Here is a 17,417-nt window from a genome sequence, read left to right as displayed (position 1 = left end):
AGGGTTATTTTTGGGTAAAAAGACAAAATATGATATCAATTTTTACTGCCCTGTGTTTCCATAGTAACCTATTTGCATTTTAAAATTTCAATTTTTTTTCCAAATTCCATTAAAGTAATCCCAGTCAATATGTAAATGCTCTCCTTAGTGTATTTATCACAGCATGAACTCCATGTTCATTTTTGTTTTATGTTGCCTTGGTAACCATTTTGGAACCACAGGTTTTTTTTAAAACCATAGAATCTCGAGAGGCTCTATGCCAAAACATAATTCACTATTTTTTATTTATTTAATGGATTTCTAAGTAACAACTAAGAAATTTGTTCTATAATAATAATAATTGTAATTTCTTTGCCTTCATTCTAGGATGAATAGTAAACATAATGTATATTGGGGCCATTCTGGTCAAAATTATATTTTCCGTTAATTTTAGTGTGTTAGAATTAATTTTATATAGACCAGAAATAATTTTTGAAGTATTTTTTATTTTGTTTAATGCAGTCATCCCATATAGGCTAAGTGTTATATAGTACAGTACTAACTCATTATGCATCGAATTATGTTTATGCCTTCAAATTAATTTTATGTGCTTAAAATTAATTCTACTAGTATCTCAATTAATTTTATGAACCCAATTCCCCTTATCACCCAGTGTACCATTATTTATCACAGGCAGTTACAGTAGTGCACAGTTTTTTTATTTCATACATAATTCACTGGTGCTTATTTATTTTATATATTATAATGAACAACGTATTAATATTTATGTTATAATAATTTATTTTGATTTCTTTGCCTCATTCCAGGAAGAATAATGAAGACAAATTATTTCTGATTGTTTAACTAAAGTAAAATTATGACCATGTAGTGGTGCATTATTTTTTGTGTGACCTGGCCTGGCCATAAACTTTATGATTAGCTAGATCTCCCCTTTCCATGGTAGCAACGGCTAAATTTGAACATGGTGCCTGTATACCTTTAAACATTTTTTTTTAAAACCCAGCAGGCCAAGACAAGGGGGAAATATTACAAGTCAAATGTTTCATGTTTAATACTGCCCAGGGCTCGAAATTAACTTTTTTCCCTGGTAGTCCACTTGGGCTACCATTTTCTGAAGTTGGTAGCCCAGTGACAGTGGATTGTAGCCCATGCATATTTTAGATCAGGGGTATTTTTTTCGTTAACCAGACAAAAAAAGGCAATTTTTCAAGATTCTGCCTATGAAGTGAATTTTCTAGTCTTTTGATGTGTATACTTGCACAGCTTTGATACCCAAGGAAACAGGTATAATGGACGACAGTGGGACTCCAAAGTTTTGTTCAACCCTCAGAGTTGTATGCAAATTTTAAAGTCGCCATGACAACCTGACAACAACATGGCCTTTTCAGCACTAAGACATAGTGTAGCAGGGCTACAAATAGGCCATGGCCCTTCTGTCAGGAGGAGGCATAATTTCTGTGTCATTGTGATTGATACATTATTATCTAAATGCTACGAGAATGCGTTTTTATGGCCATCGTTTCCTGTGTCTGTCATTCAAGTATGCCAGTTCAGATATTGAAACTTTGTTGCAAAGTTCCACCGCACGGCCGGTTGTCTTCGTAATTTCCAGAACAAAGTCATATTATGGCAAATTTTTGTGCCCAGCCTGGTTTGACTGCATTTATCTAGCTCGTCCCAAAGTGACGGACGCATCTTTCAACCTTTCAGGTTGGTGAACAACGCATTTATTGATTCGCCAAAGGCCTGTGGATTCGCATATTTTTGCACAAGTGCTACATGGACATAGGAAAAAGTTCGACTCACCCTAGCCCTCTGGATTGTTGAATAAAACCACGGTCCATGAGTTCTCGAAAACTGTAGTGTAGCATTCCAAAGTCTTCCACCCTGTTTTTTACAAAGTTTGGAGAAGGGCGGCATTTCCATCTGAATGATTGAACGACGTGAAACGCAAAATTCTATCGCATATCTTCCGGCAATATGTACTGTACCGTCAGTAGAAATACTGTATACGCTGCAGTGCTGAGTTACGTAAGCTTATAAGCTTATACTCCACAAAATGGCTACAGGCGGCGTGAACTTTCTGAAAGGATTTCCTAAACGTCCTTCTTGGTACCTTAGACACTCACATGTGATATCCTGAAAAGTATTCTGTGCAGTAATTCCAGTTTCTGTCAACATTCCAAACAACACGATAGCGTGAGATCGGAGACGTTCTAATGTCACGCCACGCACTCCCAATAGCGCATGCTCTGGGATTCGCGTCGCGTCTCTGAAGGGCGCGCGCGTGTTCCGACAGAGAAGAACGCGAATCGCAGGGTCTCTGCCAGATTACACTGCCAGGGCGAAACATGCGAAATGCAGAAAAATTTTTATTCTGCAATGCCAATATGACGCTTACGAAGTAAGTCTGAATAAGTTTTAAATTATACAACAGAATGAATCCATTGTACATTGGTACATTGATACGTTTATGAAAGAATTAGTACAGGATACGTTATGTTAGAGTTGGGGTGGGGGTGGGGAATACTCGTTCGGTGGTCGCAGCATAGCACTGCAGAGAGAGAGAGAGAGAGAGAGAGAGAGAGAGAGAAGAGAGAGAGAGAGAGAGAGAGAGAGAGAGAGAGAGAGAGAGAGAGAGAGAGATTGTTAATTTATATCGGAAATCTTTTCATAGTCGTGACTTTTGATGGAAGAAAACTAAAAACAAAATTAAATTGAACCGATTGAACGTGTATCCGTAAAGTTCGCACAAAAGTTAAAAGTCTAGGCCTGCTGGTATCGCGTAAACTGCTTAGTGTCACTTTTCCGACAAGCATTTAATTACCCCTTGGCTTAATGATATCCCCTCTCTCCGTACAGTATAATGCATAATTCTGCGCTGCACGTAAAACAATTGGAAGTCACCCCTATTGACAAAATTAAAATATACAACACTTCTTTTTCAGAATTCCTACACAGCTTCAATGAACTGTTATTAGATTTCTATATAATACTTATAGCCCCTAAACTTGTAATAATAATAATAATAATAATAATAATAATAATAATAATAATAATAATATAATAATATAACACTTGTGTGTCCGTTCACCGCTATGTAAGCGTTACTGTCCCTTTAGGTGATGCCGCGGGTCAAATGCTTAAATACATACTGCACACTGGTACGCCTGACTACTAAATCATTACGCATAAGGCTGCATTCACAAACGAAGGTGGGAATGGCTGGAGGATTTGCAATTGAAATCTCTTTATTTCACACCACCTCGATACCCTAAAAAACCTCAAGTCCCCCTCCCCTGTCTATAGGATCACCATTTCTCTAGTCCCCCAAAAGTATTATATATAGCCCCAGATTATTAGGTATATGTACGCCCAGAAAGAATACACATGTATTGCGCAATTCTGCTTGTGAGTGTGCAAATCGGGAATTCTTGAAATTCCATCGATTAAATCTCATTTTAATTGATTACATTTTGGGTGTAATTATGGCAAATTTGGTAGCAAATTCCATTTAATCACTTATGTTTTCATTTAAATTTGATTCTTTACTACGCAAAATTTTACTCTAATGTTATTTTAAGATGAGAATGTGCAAATTTCGATCACTGCATGAACTTGAATTGGATGGTTTTATATATAATGTGATTTTGTGAAAAACAATGACCTTTCATTGTACACTTTTTAGGAAATTAAGCATTTTGCCCTTATCTTTTTTAAATATTTGATTATTCTAACATGCCAGAATTCAAAAATCCCTGACAACTGTGTAACCTCCTGGTTTTCTATATGATGCTCTCTGACCTGATTTTGTGTACAAGAATGTGTCAATGTCATAAGCGTCATATGAACTTCAATTATCACCAAATATTTATGTAGAGTTACAGGCTTTGTTAACAAGATGAATATTGTGTGTTTCAGCATGGTGTAGGGAAATAGCAAGAAACTGAATTTGATATATTGCATGGAAATATTGAAAGAAATTATCGACAGTTGCAGCTTTAGCTCCGTTACGAGGCCTACTTGTTTCTTATTGATAAAATTCAATGGCATTGATACATTTTTAGATGTTTTTTGATAAATGTCATGCAATGCGACAAAATGGTTCTTGATTTTGTTTATCACTAACATTAGAACCATTAGATGACATTAACATTTTGGAAGCCAAATATTTTCAGGTTCCCACTTACAGGCAAAGCAAAGTTTCAAATCCTCCTCTACTACCCCTAGCCTTTTCGAATCCCCCTGAATTCGTCCAGCCCCACAAGTATTTTTTGAGGGCAGCCTTAGTCTTTGGTGACGTTTGCAACCTCAGCCACAACTGACTCTCAGATGTTCTCAGATGTGCCTGCACACGACAAGCCTTTGTTGCAAACAGAACAAACAAAGCGTTTTATGATATCCTTGTAAGGATGTAAAGTTTGTTACTGCCATCGTTAATATCATTGTTGATTCTGGACATTTTGACAATACTACTGTTGTCACTTTTTGCCACATCATCTCTATCCACGCCATTATAATCATCGGTGGCACTAAACATAGTATTCTCGTTGAGATAACAGATTTCACTGTCACTGTAGTCAGCCTTGTCCACATCACTATCATCATTTTCAGTCCTCGCTGGCCATTTGTCCCATACAACTGATTCCCGAGTACCCTCATTGGGCACAAAATTATTTTTATGTGGTTCCAATTTCGATTTGATGTGCTCCCATAACGATGTCCGCGGTTGATTGGCATTCTTCAGTAGATTTGTGTTTGGTAGCTCATTTCAGGCTTGGAAAAGATGTCCTTAACACCATTTGCACTGTTTAAATGCGAACTTAGTAATGAATTATGGGAATTATGTATTGGTGATGAAAAGGGAGGGATGCGTTGTGTTTCGATGGCTCTCAGCGTTTATGCTTTTGGTGGTGCTTTCCTGTGTCTCAGATATGTTAGTACTGGATTCATGGCATTAATTCGGTGGCAGTATGCACTTTCTGACTGTGATATCTTGATGGTACATGAATTAGTGGAGGTGGGTACATAGTCTTTTCCTTTGGACTACTCTGCCCCTCAGGGGGGCTGCTTCGATCAGTTGGTGACAAACCCTCCTGTACAGATCCATTTCCACAATCCGAGTTCTGGCCATTTGTTGGCCCCTCTGTTTGGATGAATGACTGATGCTGTGATGCTGTCCTGTACCAATGGGACATATGAGAGGGAGGCTGATCCAGATTGGGAGAGCTGCCTTGAAATACTTCCTGCACCAATTCTGTGTCTGGCATACGGGAAACCCTGTGTAACAGCACTGACTTCAATGTTTCCATATAAGGAAGTCTTTGCATCGGTCTAGCAGAGTTATTGCTCTTTTGGCAAATTACGGTAGTTCATAGTAGGAGATGAAGATAGATAGGTATGGGCTACCAGTCTACCCTCTTTAGAGTCTGAAGATCTAGCTCAGTTAAGAAATATCTTCAAAGTTTTCACTGGTCTGTGTACAAGAGGTCTTTTTCTGCTGAGACCAAAATGTTGGTTACTTTCATTTTTCACTAGGTTCGGAAAATTCTCCCTGCTTGCCTCCATATTTTCCTCAGATTACTGGCATGAAAAAACTCCAGCACTCTGCAAGTTCCCCATTTCAAGATTGGTTTTGGTTGCAGCCTGTCCTATACACGTTTCCTCTCAATTATTTGCTTTAAAAGCACTCTTCTGATCATGACGTCTGTGAGTTTTTTCTCGGAGAAAAAACATTCTTTAATTTTTTCTGTATCTACGTTACCATTATCTGGTTGAAGTTGTTATAGTTGTATCTCGCCTGTCTCGGGAGCGTACTCACTGCTGAGAGGTACTTCGAGATCTTAACAGAGTAGAGACTCACAGAGTTGTTGGATATCAATCGATGGTGTTTTATTACCTGAAGTGTAAAGTTTACACATCAGATGCCCAGCTATCTCCGACTGAAAATAGTGGTTGATCATCCCTTTTTAAAAAGAAATTCTAACATATTAATTAGATTAAAAGTGTCAATCCTCCAATCACTAATCAACTAATATTTCATGATTGGCTATTGATCATATAAAATCATACATAATCTGCATAAGTGACATCATCGTTATACAACATTCTTTTACGTAATCGTCCCAGGGTCCTGTCTGGAATTTTAAATATTGACTATAAGAATTTACTTTACTGCCTTGACACTAGATGTCGCAAATAAAAGTGTCTATTTTTGTCCTTGATAATTAGGTGTCACTAGATGTCACTAATAAAAGTGTCCATCTTTATCCTTGATAATTAGGTGTCAATGACGTCAATACATTAAATGTTCATAACAACGAAGTTTGTATTAAGATGTGTGAAAATTCATAATGATCATTAACCCTTACACAGATTTGAAAAGTTCAGCCCTTTCGTTCACTGACCTTTGTACAGATCCCGAAATTACAAAAACTATATCAGTAAGTCAAAGAAAATTTAGTCTGTAACACTCCCCTCATTTCAAGGAATGCGTCCCGCATTTGAATATTCTAAAACAATTGAACATACAAGTAATTATTATTAGATAAAGTGAATAAATGCAATAGAAAAAATACAATGGTCGATTAAATGTTTGGATAACATACAACATAACTAAAAAAAATAAATAAAATCCATAAAATACATGCTAAGACTAAAGTATAAATGGTATACACGTATATAAAGTAAAACAAGATATATATTATAAAACGACTAAAATACATAAATACCGTCGACGAATAGGATACAATTATAAAAAGGATATAAAATAGATAATAAAATACATACAGATATAAATGCAATTAAAAGCAAGATATATATCGATAAGTAATAAACTAAATATTCAAAAATCGAGTATACGGATATATGTATATGTATACACACATATACACACATACACGGGCCTTAAGAAATAGATAATTTCATTAATTAAGCTTCACACATTATTCCCCACTAATAATTATCATACGGGTTCAGACTTTAACCCAAATTTCCGTAGAAATTCATTATTTTTTATGGGGGAGTGCCATACTGTTCGATAGCCACACGTGTGAAATCGTCAGAAGGGCCCGGGGCATCTTCCCTTCTCATAATTGAGGCTAAAGGTTTACCTTTTTTTTTTATCTTTACTGGTTTTTTCTTACTCTTTCCCAATGGATTTCGTCGAGGAAGTAGTTCAATCGAGACATTCGGTTCAACTCTTTTATCCATTTGAAAGGGAAAAAACAACTTCTTATATAATATTCCAAGGTTGAACTTAATTTAACTTATGTTAGGTAAGTCTGTGTCTGACCTTAGTCAGCGGTACACACCTTGAAGTCAACACCCTGATTGTAAACAGTCGAAGTATTTTTAATTTTAGATCTGAATCCAACAACAAGAAGTGGTTATGTAACTCGCAGGGTCAAGGAATCGGGTCATTCCATTCATACATATACTCAGACATACTGGAGCACTCCATTTACACAAACATACATACAGTGATTCGCACGAAGTCGACTTCTTTTCATTCATTCACATGACCACAACTCTAACAGCGACCCTGTTTTAGAGCTACCTCATCTAAAATACGTGGAAATGAGCTATCACAGGTTTACCAGTTATTTTTTTTACAGGATTCTTTCGAAGATATTCCAACAAAGTATCATTCAAGTTCTCAGCATATTCCCATGTATTTTCTTTATGAGAATAATTCTTCCATTTTACCAGATATTGTAATTTACCATTTCGATGCCGGCTTATCAAAATGTTATCAACTACACTCACAAAAATAAAATCGTTATTGGAGGCAGAGTGGGTTTTATCGCCGATTTCTCAATTCATAGTTTCAGAGAATGACAGCTTAAACTATTCCCGTCCTTTTAACCTCGTGCTCCTCCCTTTTTGCGGGGGCGTAAAAGTTCTCAATTTCTCTCTTTCCCCTTTTTGGAAAGCTATTTATAGCAGAATAGCAAATTCAATACAAAATAATTTCCCGAAATAAGATATTCCTTAAACCATGAAATAATTACCACTCACAATACACATTGTTTCTGTATAAACAAGACTCAAATCAATAATGTCTTAGCTACTGTACGTCGATGCTTCAACAAGTGCATCCTCAAAATAAAAAATAACGCATATAAAATCTTCTCTTACATGAAGTTTCTCCATAACTTCGTACACAAAGAGTCACTTTTACTCGTCGTGACTGTATGAAATTCCCTTTAAATCTCTTAAACTCGGCTTCTAAATAAACTCAAAAATACCAAGACATTATTCTTTTTTTTCAAGTACTGTTTACACAGGCAATGCATCAATTACAGAAATACGTTTCGCATCTGAATTCCATAAACACATTAAACATATGAATGATAAAAGTAATTGGCGAATTACAACCAAAGAAATCCAAGTTAATTCAGAAGGTAGGATTACACTACACACAAACATTCATGCTGCTAAGCCGGCCTCATAATGTATATAAAGTTCAATCCTTCAACCCATGACTTTATATCGAAATTTCTCATGCTTCAAAAGTCAAAAACGTTTGTAAATTTGCTATACGATAGAAAGCGCTCTTTGATAACAAGAAGCAAAGATAATCTGTCATAAATTCAAATCATACATGTATTACAATCGGCTAAACGCCGGAAATGATATCTCTTACCTTATAAGTTATTACACACTTTTTAACTGTTCCATCAAAGAAGAGATCGGAGGCATTTCAATAATTGAACCATAACCGTGAAATACACTATACGTGATGAGTCTTCGTGGGAATCGTTTGCTTAGAGTTTATCGAAAGTTAGTCAGTTATATCATGCATAGAGTCCTTGATTGATGCTTCGAACGTCGATACGTTACTCACGAATGTCTTCACTGAAGAGGCCGGTGATGTGCGCGTCCGATCGGTCTTCGCCGTCCGGTTCATGCTGATTAGTTTTCCCATTTCGTGGCCACATCATCGGTGTTCTTAGTTGTTCTAAGTCGTTCCTCGAAGTTGATATTTTTCGAAGTAAGTGTCTTTCATGTTTCACAGAATCGGTTCTTACCGGAGTCTTAAGCTTATATCTCGTAGTCGATTTCCGAGCACCATTTTGTCGTTATCGGATGTTTGGTCGTCGTCATCGTGGTCGGCTGCCGGTTTTTTGGTCGGCCATCGTCAGATAGTGTCTTCCATAATGAGTTGTCATATACTTCACGATGTGAGCTTGCTTGTTACCCGTCGGATATCTCCACCAAGTGTTATAGTCGTACTCGCCGGTCTCGGGAGCGTACTCACTGCTGAGAGGTACTTCGAGATCTTAACAGAGTAGAGACTCACAGAGTTGTTGGATATCAATCGATGGTGGTTTATTACCTGAAGTGTAAAGTTTACACATCAGATGCCCAGCTATCTCCGACTGAAAATAGTGGTTGATCATCCCTTTTTAAAAAGAAATTCTAACATATTAATTAGATTAAAAGTGTCAATCCTCCAATCACTAATCAACTAATATTTCATGATTGGCTATTGATCATATAAAATCATACATAATCTGCATAAGTGACATCATCGTTATACAAGTCAGGGTCCTGTCTGGAATTTTAAATATTGACTATAAGAATTTACTTTACTGCCTTGACACTAGATGTCACAAATAAAAGTGTCTATTTTTGTCCTTGATAATTAGGTGTCACTAGATGTCACTAATAAAAGTGTCCATCTTTATCCTTGATAATTAGGTGTCAATGGCGTCAATACATTAAATGTTCATAACAACGAAGTTTGTATTAAGATGTGTGAAATTCATAATGATCATTAACCCTTACACAGATTTGAAAAGTTCAGCCCTTTCGTTCACTGACCTTTGTACAGATCCCGAAATTACAAAAACTATATCAGTAAGTCAAAGAAAATTTAGTCTGTAACACAGGTTTACATTCATATCTCTTGGTAATGGCTTTGATCACATCATGCATCTGCAGACGCCTTTGCGGGATGTGTCGAGATCTGTCCTTACCACTTGCTGCTTGATTAGTGTAAGTTTCTGCAACTTGTTCAGAAATATCTTCAAACTCTTTCTGGCTGACTTCTGTCAAATTGACATGATGTGTCAAATCACCAAACCCTGTTTCTGAATTGCTTTCATTGCTTGTGGATATCACCTCACATTTGCTAGAATGGCCAGAATCTGAGCTAGTTACATTGTACTTAGTCTTATTTTAACCCTCTTCCAAACACTGTGAGTCCTCAGAGTGTGTACAATGCAAAAACCACCCATTGTTTCTCTCTTCCGATTTTAGAAGACCAGTTTCACCAGAAACTTCTTGGTCATCATTTTGATAAGTTAGTCTGCTTGACATGTATTGTCTTAGTTGGTCCGTGGTTCTGTAAAACTGGATTCCATCTTCAGCATCGAATGATAGGAATGAAGATGCTGCACCCCGTCAAAAGGGAAAATCCATGACACTGCAATCGCAAAAAATACGTGCTAAATAACAATTATCACATAATAAATTATCACATATTTCGCCCTAAAATAATTAAACTACAAAATAATTATGAAACTTGCTTCCTCAAACCTTAGAAACATTTACAATTGCTTTGACTTTTATAAACATGTATGTTTTAGGTAAGCTAATGTGGTTGGTCAGCGCCCCGCTTTAAAAAGCCACCTACCTTTGTAAATAGTGCCCTCTTCAGTTCCCTTGCTGCTAATGTCTCACTCTCCATTGTTTTCATCTACAACAAAAGGCAGACAGAAACTATTTAAAATTTGGATATCACGCGGAGTGCTAAAGTAATGCAACTATCTGTGTCTTCTACAAGAGGGGGGAGTGTCAAGCAACAGGGAAATTGATCGCAAATCGTATCCCAGGACAGGTGCTTTGATGAACACAGCATGCTCTGTGTCAAGAATTGTGACTCACGCAAAGCTTAAACCTATATCTACATGTAGCCTCTATTTTCCCCTTGGGTGTTTGACATATTTTTGTATCCGGTGGATGGGGAATTTGATGTGTGTTGGACAAAATGTGAAATTTCCTTGTTAGGCCCGTCTATCCTCCCCTTCCCGACCTCCTGTGGAACACATAGATAGGTGCAAAAGATGAAAATGCTGAATCTGTGTGGAAAGATAAACATCCCTGGTTAGGAAAGTTCATTAAATGTGCAAATTTAGTAATAGATGTAGTAAAAATGATCAACCAAGTTTTGTCAACTTCGATCGAGTCAATTGATATATATATATATATATATATATATATATATATATATATATATATATATATATATATATATATATATATATATATATATATATATATATATATATATCCCTAATACTGACATGTGTTAGATACATATGAAAATAGTCATTATCTTACACGTCATCTCTTAGCGTCTTTCACTGCTGACTTGTCCTGGTGTGATTAACATTTGTAACAAACTCTCATCAAATTGTATGTAATGTAAATTGCAATTGTCAGTGTGTATTCTTTTTTACTTCAATCATTAATTATGCAAGTAAGCATAAAATATGCAAACCACACAATCCAAAAGTAAATCAGTTCTTGCAATTTGCCAACTGAATGTATTGTAATAGGGTTGATTCTGATCCAATAAGCAGGGTTTTTTTAGATATCGCGCCAACAGACAGACCGACCGACAGGCAGACACACATACATCGATGTAACGTTACCTCACGTGTGTGAACACGGGAGTGAAATATGAAAAGTTTTGATTCTGGACACCTGTAGACACTTGAAAAGTTTATTGATATCTGTAATTTCTTTATCAAACAAACATCACTGTATTTTCGGCTATCATTTACCGAATGGGCTTGTGAATAATTCCGTTGCGCCTCATTCATTCTGCCCTTGACGATAGACATAAACAATAATGCTGACGATGAACGCTATAACTCTACTAGTACATTACAAGTACTAAAACCATCTCAACAATCATCATTATTACGGTCGTTTTTCAACCCGTTTAACTTAGGGCCTAGAAACAAAAATTACCATTCTCCTTCCAATTATCAAATCTCAAACTGATTTGACTACATTCAAGGGATGTTTTTTGCTCTCCGTTGTCCATAATTAAATAATTGCCTCGGGCTGTACGTGAATCACTTGTATTACTAGATTTAATTCACTTCAACTTTACTGGAGGAGGGATTGATATTTCATTATCCTATTTTGCAAAGATCATATATGTTCAAATGTGACAAAGCGAATTATAGCTTAAGCAAACGTGGGAGGGGCAATTTTTTTATGCGCGACTCGCAAGAACGTTACATATCTTCAGTACAGGATACTACTATACCCAAGGCTAACGATAAAAAACTCTGTTCCTTGATTATTTCTGGGGGATAACAAAGAAGTGTTTAACGTTTTCGTACCTAATTCACTCTCAACAAGCATGGTCACAGGTTATGCTATCGACTGGAGGAAATAAAAAACTGGCAAAACTTAATACGGCGATATAAAATTAGAAGTTATGTGGGTTTTTTCTGATCTGCAGGCTACTGCGCAGTATCAATTTGAAACACAGTCCAAAACCATCAGGTTGGTAAAACTTCAAACAAATTTCCGTACCATTTCTAAAAAAGTTGCTGATGTGTGGGTAAAAACAGCAATTCAAGGTATTACTTATAATCGCAGCCGGAGTTCTTGCTGTAGCTAGCCAATAGCCACAGTGTTCAGTCCACATATAAATGAGTAGATTATTCTAGGGATATACCTTGAAAGTGGCGATTAAAATGGACAAAAAGAAACTCTGCAGAGCAAAATGTTGTTTCAAGAAAAACAATTTTGGAGCCTCGCTGATTTTCGGAAATAAGCATTATGTAAAGTTCGGCCAGTAAAAAGAAAAGTGATTTGGGAAATGAGTTTGCATGCCGTGCGAAATCCGAAAAATATAACGCTGTCAAAATTTGGAAGCGAACTGCGCTTGATCATCCTGAAACCCGATGGTTCATGTTTCTGAAGAGCCAATGATGACCTATTGGCTTTCCCTGGTTCTATTATATGACGCACATAATTGACGGGTGTCCACTATTTTGAGTAAATCGGATCGAAGTCAAAGCCTTCGGTCAAAAATACTGCTTGTATAAAGCGAGATACGTGAGTTTACATTTCTGATTTCCAAAATTAAATAAAAACCAGAAGTTTTTGTGGACGCACAATTTATACATAAGTTCCTTGTTTTTCATCAATGCAGTGATATAAAACATTTTATTTTGCACTGATTAAGTCTCAAATACAGCAAATTTTGTCGTAAAGCCTTTAAGGGTTGGGTCAACAGTTTAATTCATGTGGTATTTGTGGGAACATTGGTTAGACGCGCCATAAAGTGAATGTATGTCTTCATCCACCAGCTTTACATATGAGCATCATTTTGGCAGAGTTTGCCACCAGTTAACGCTTCTCCGAAAATTGATGGTCCAAATCTTAAGAAAACTTTATTCCCTTTGGTATCAGCCCCAGTCGTTTTCGTAATCGGAAATAAAAATCTTAAAAATACGTAGGTTCTCGGAATGCTATCTCCATAAGAAGGGGTAAATAAATTTAATTACCGAATTTTAAAGAATAACATTTTGAAATCTAGCTTGTTTTTCCAAGCATTCAATACAAATGAAAACAATCCAATCACAATCGTCTTTTTGCGTCAATACCGACTGAAAGTAATGTGCGGTATAATGAGTCTCGGGCAAATTATGGGTGGCGACCTTCAAGCCCAAGTCAAGCGTGCAACAAGGTAACGCAGGCCACAATTATTTCGGTCGAAAACAAATTCAGCCAACTGTTCTACTTGACTCGAATCCATCTGCTGCCAAAACTGATTCGCACAAGCACTGGTTGAGTCAAAACAAACTCAACACCACACCGTCTTAATTGAGAGAGAGAAGAAAGAGAGAGAGAGAGAGAGAGGGGGGAGAGAGAGAGAGAGAGAGAGAGAGAGAGAGAGAGAGAGAGAGAGAGAGAGGAGAGAGAGAGAGAGAGAGAGGAGAGAGGAGAGAGAGAGAGAGAGAGGAAATGTGAATAAGGAGGATGAGGAGGGAATTAGGCTTCAAGCTTCAAGGGACGGTAAGGCAAGGGATGGGGAATAGGAGTTAGCGAGGGGAGGGAATGGTAGAGTACAATTTACTGCTCCTTAAGTAAACTTTGATCAGCCTGACACAGCGTTGACCCTAGGTCGATCGACGTGAGTGACTCCAGCCTGAATAAAATTTCTTAGCCTGGACTCGTACTCTGGTCCATCAATCATGTTGCAAACAAACACGATAAGGGATCCCTGCGAGAACGGTCATGTTTGGTCTATACCGACGTGCAAGGTGATCTTGAGATACATTGCCAACATCAGTACACGTCCATGCCATCTTTACCCAGGTCCTCAATGCAGCCTATGATAAAGTATCTCGAGATGTCTTGTACTCTGCACTGAATTTTTTGCAAAAATCTTCCCTGTTTTTTCTTAATGATGGCCCTATATCATTAGGATTACTGTATGGTTCAGGAGACGAAATGCATAGTTTTCTGTTATTTAGAGTCAATCAATTTTAAAGTAGATTGCCAAAAAACAAAATAATATATGAACAACATTGGAAGATGAAACATGGGGCGACAAAGGATGATGAGATTCGAGTTGATAGAAACAATATTTATCGGTTACATTACTAAATTCTAAAGCATACTTTGACACTTTGATACTTGTGACTATGACAGTTATGGAGGTGTGACTTGCCACCTTTCTATCGAAAACTACGCGCTGGGAATTCCTCTAGATTGTGCTTTGACGATCATTATTCTGTTCCCTCTGCCATAAGTAAATTCATCCTGTGATGTACTAAGGGGTCACCTTGCAAATCTCGGAGCTACAGAATCTACTTACCTAAATACATTTACTGATATTTCATACTCAAAAGGCAGGGCTTGGGGAAAACAGAATTTTCGATTTAACAAAAATATGCATACAGAAACTTTATTAACTCAATGCACGGTTTCTGTAATCGTGCTACATGAGCCTCAAAATGAACCTCAATGAGTGGTAGAACAAATAAAAGTATGAGAATCCGAAGTGTATTCTCCCTTAATCATTTTCCCCGTTTACACATTTATTTAATACTATACTCGGAAGTCCTTGCGTTTGACAGTTTTGTACTTCAGACTCTGTCAGTTGGATTACTGTTCTGGTAGACTTCGTGTCGTCTACAACCTATGCACTGGACATACACACGCTGGACGTACGCATCACATGGACATCGACTTTTATCTGAATAAGTGGAATCGCCCACCCTCGGTTGATCAGGATCTGATAAGTGAGGTCAACGCGGCATAATTTACACTAGTTTGTTTGTTAGTTATCCATTTTATGCTGCTATCTTCGACAAAGCTTCAAGAGTCATGAAATGAGATTTATTAGGTGCAGACAACAAACAATGCACTTTTAAAGAGGGTCCTTATCATGATAAGATATATTGTACAGGACAAGTAATGTAAACTGACTAATTTTAAGTCGACGGGGTCATTAATAGCTGTTCATAATTTGCCCTCAAACTGAAAATTTTTTTGACTTACCCTCCCGCGCTCAAACTTCCTTTTTACCAACTCCCCACGTATTTTTGCCTGTTACCCCTCCCCATTGGAAACCCCATTGAAATTTTTTGAAGCTCCCCCGCCCTTGGCGAGAAAAACTTGTCGATTTCCCCTGCCCTTGAAAAAATTTCCCCTTAAAATTTTGGCTCCGTAAAATTTTATAATTCCCCTGCAGACGTGAAGCTCCCCTTTGTTGTGATGAAAAAAGCTTGAATGTCGATGTTCCCCTGTCCCCGTTTTACAAGTAACTTCTCCTCTCCTCGTTTTCCAAATCCTAGTCCCCAGCCCAACCAAGCGATATCTGCCCTGCACGACCAAAACAATCTGCTCCCTGCCAGCTTAATTATGTCCCTTGCCCAATCAAAATTAAAATTTCCCCTGTCCTCAAAAATTGCTCCCAGAAGAGCTTTTTCGAAGAACAGCTCCACTGGCTGCACCTGATTTATAGATTGTCCTTGAGAGAAGCCACTTCAAAAATGGGACGACTGTCAAATAAGAGTCATATCTGTTTTGCTTACCGTCTTTTTTCCTGTGACCCGAGATCTTAAATTTCATAAATGAGTATGAAGTTTTTTACTTTAATTAATGGTTATCATTTATATCAAAATTGAAAGTTTTCTATCCAAAATATGTACCCCTTCATCCTTCGAGTCAACTATTGCTTCAACAATAAACTTTAGATTCTATGCGATTTCCAATTATGTAGTATGAGGAAGTTTTCTATGTCATTTTCAATAAGACAAGTCGCTTAGACAATAGATATGTTGGTTAAGTGAAATCGTACTCAATATATTCGGTTGCACTCTGAGGAAGATAAATTACCTGTATCAATTCACGTAATTCGAAAAACCTCACAATTTACTGATTTCACCAAAAAAGGCATTTTCTTGACAACATTCAGTAGACAGGATTGAACATAAGGCATATTTTACACTCAAGGGACTAACAGTGTCAAACGAAAAGACAACGTTCATCTTCAAGGAAACATGTTTCAGAAAACATCACTTTCGACTTCGCTTTTTTGTAGCACAGCTGACACGTTTCTATGGAAATGAGACGCATACCCACCTGCCTCAGAGTACCACATAACGTTTAAGAGTGATTCGGTGGTCGCCCTTGGCTTAATGGACACCTGTTATTTTACCCTGTTTAAAAATGCAAGCAGACACAAAGCTAATATAATGCACTGACTTCTACTTTCCGTAATAATTTTTCATATTTATTCAGGCGCGCTCTTTGGGCGCCTAATTTTATAACATCTCATTTTATTGCATTTTCTCAGCAGACCCTCATGATTGATATATTCGTTGTATCTTTCCTGTTGCATAGAAGTATTGAAAGAAATTATCAACAGTTGTAGCTTTAGCCCCATTACGAGACCTACTTGTGTTTTTACGAAATGCAATGGCATTCATACATATTAGATGTGTTTGAGATAAAAGTCATGAAATTCGACAAATGGTTCTTGATTTTATTTAATTATTACTAACATTAGAAACGTTGGATGACATTAACATTTTTGTAACCAGAATATTTCAGGTTCCCACTTATAGGCAAAGCAAAAGTTCTAAGTCCCGCTATACTATCCATCGTCTTTTCGAAGCCCCCTGAATTCGTCCATCCCCGCCATTTTTTTAATGCAGCCTTATGTCTTTGGTGACGTTTGCAGCATCAGCCACAACTGACTCTCAGATGCTCAGATGCTCACTTGGAGTGCCTGCGCACGATAAGCCTTTGTTGTAGACAGAACAAAGAAACGTTGTATAATGTCCAAGTCAGGATGTATGTCTGTAATCCTGTCTTGCGACGCCTGCTCAGGTGTCTGGAGATCGTTTGAGATCGTTTGAGATCGTCCC

The sequence above is a fragment of the Ptychodera flava genome, chromosome 7 (assembly GCF_041260155.1).
Source record: "Ptychodera flava strain L36383 chromosome 7, AS_Pfla_20210202, whole genome shotgun sequence".
Classification (NCBI taxonomy): Eukaryota; Metazoa; Hemichordata; class Enteropneusta; family Ptychoderidae; genus Ptychodera; species Ptychodera flava.
This window is presented reverse-complemented; position numbering follows the sequence as displayed.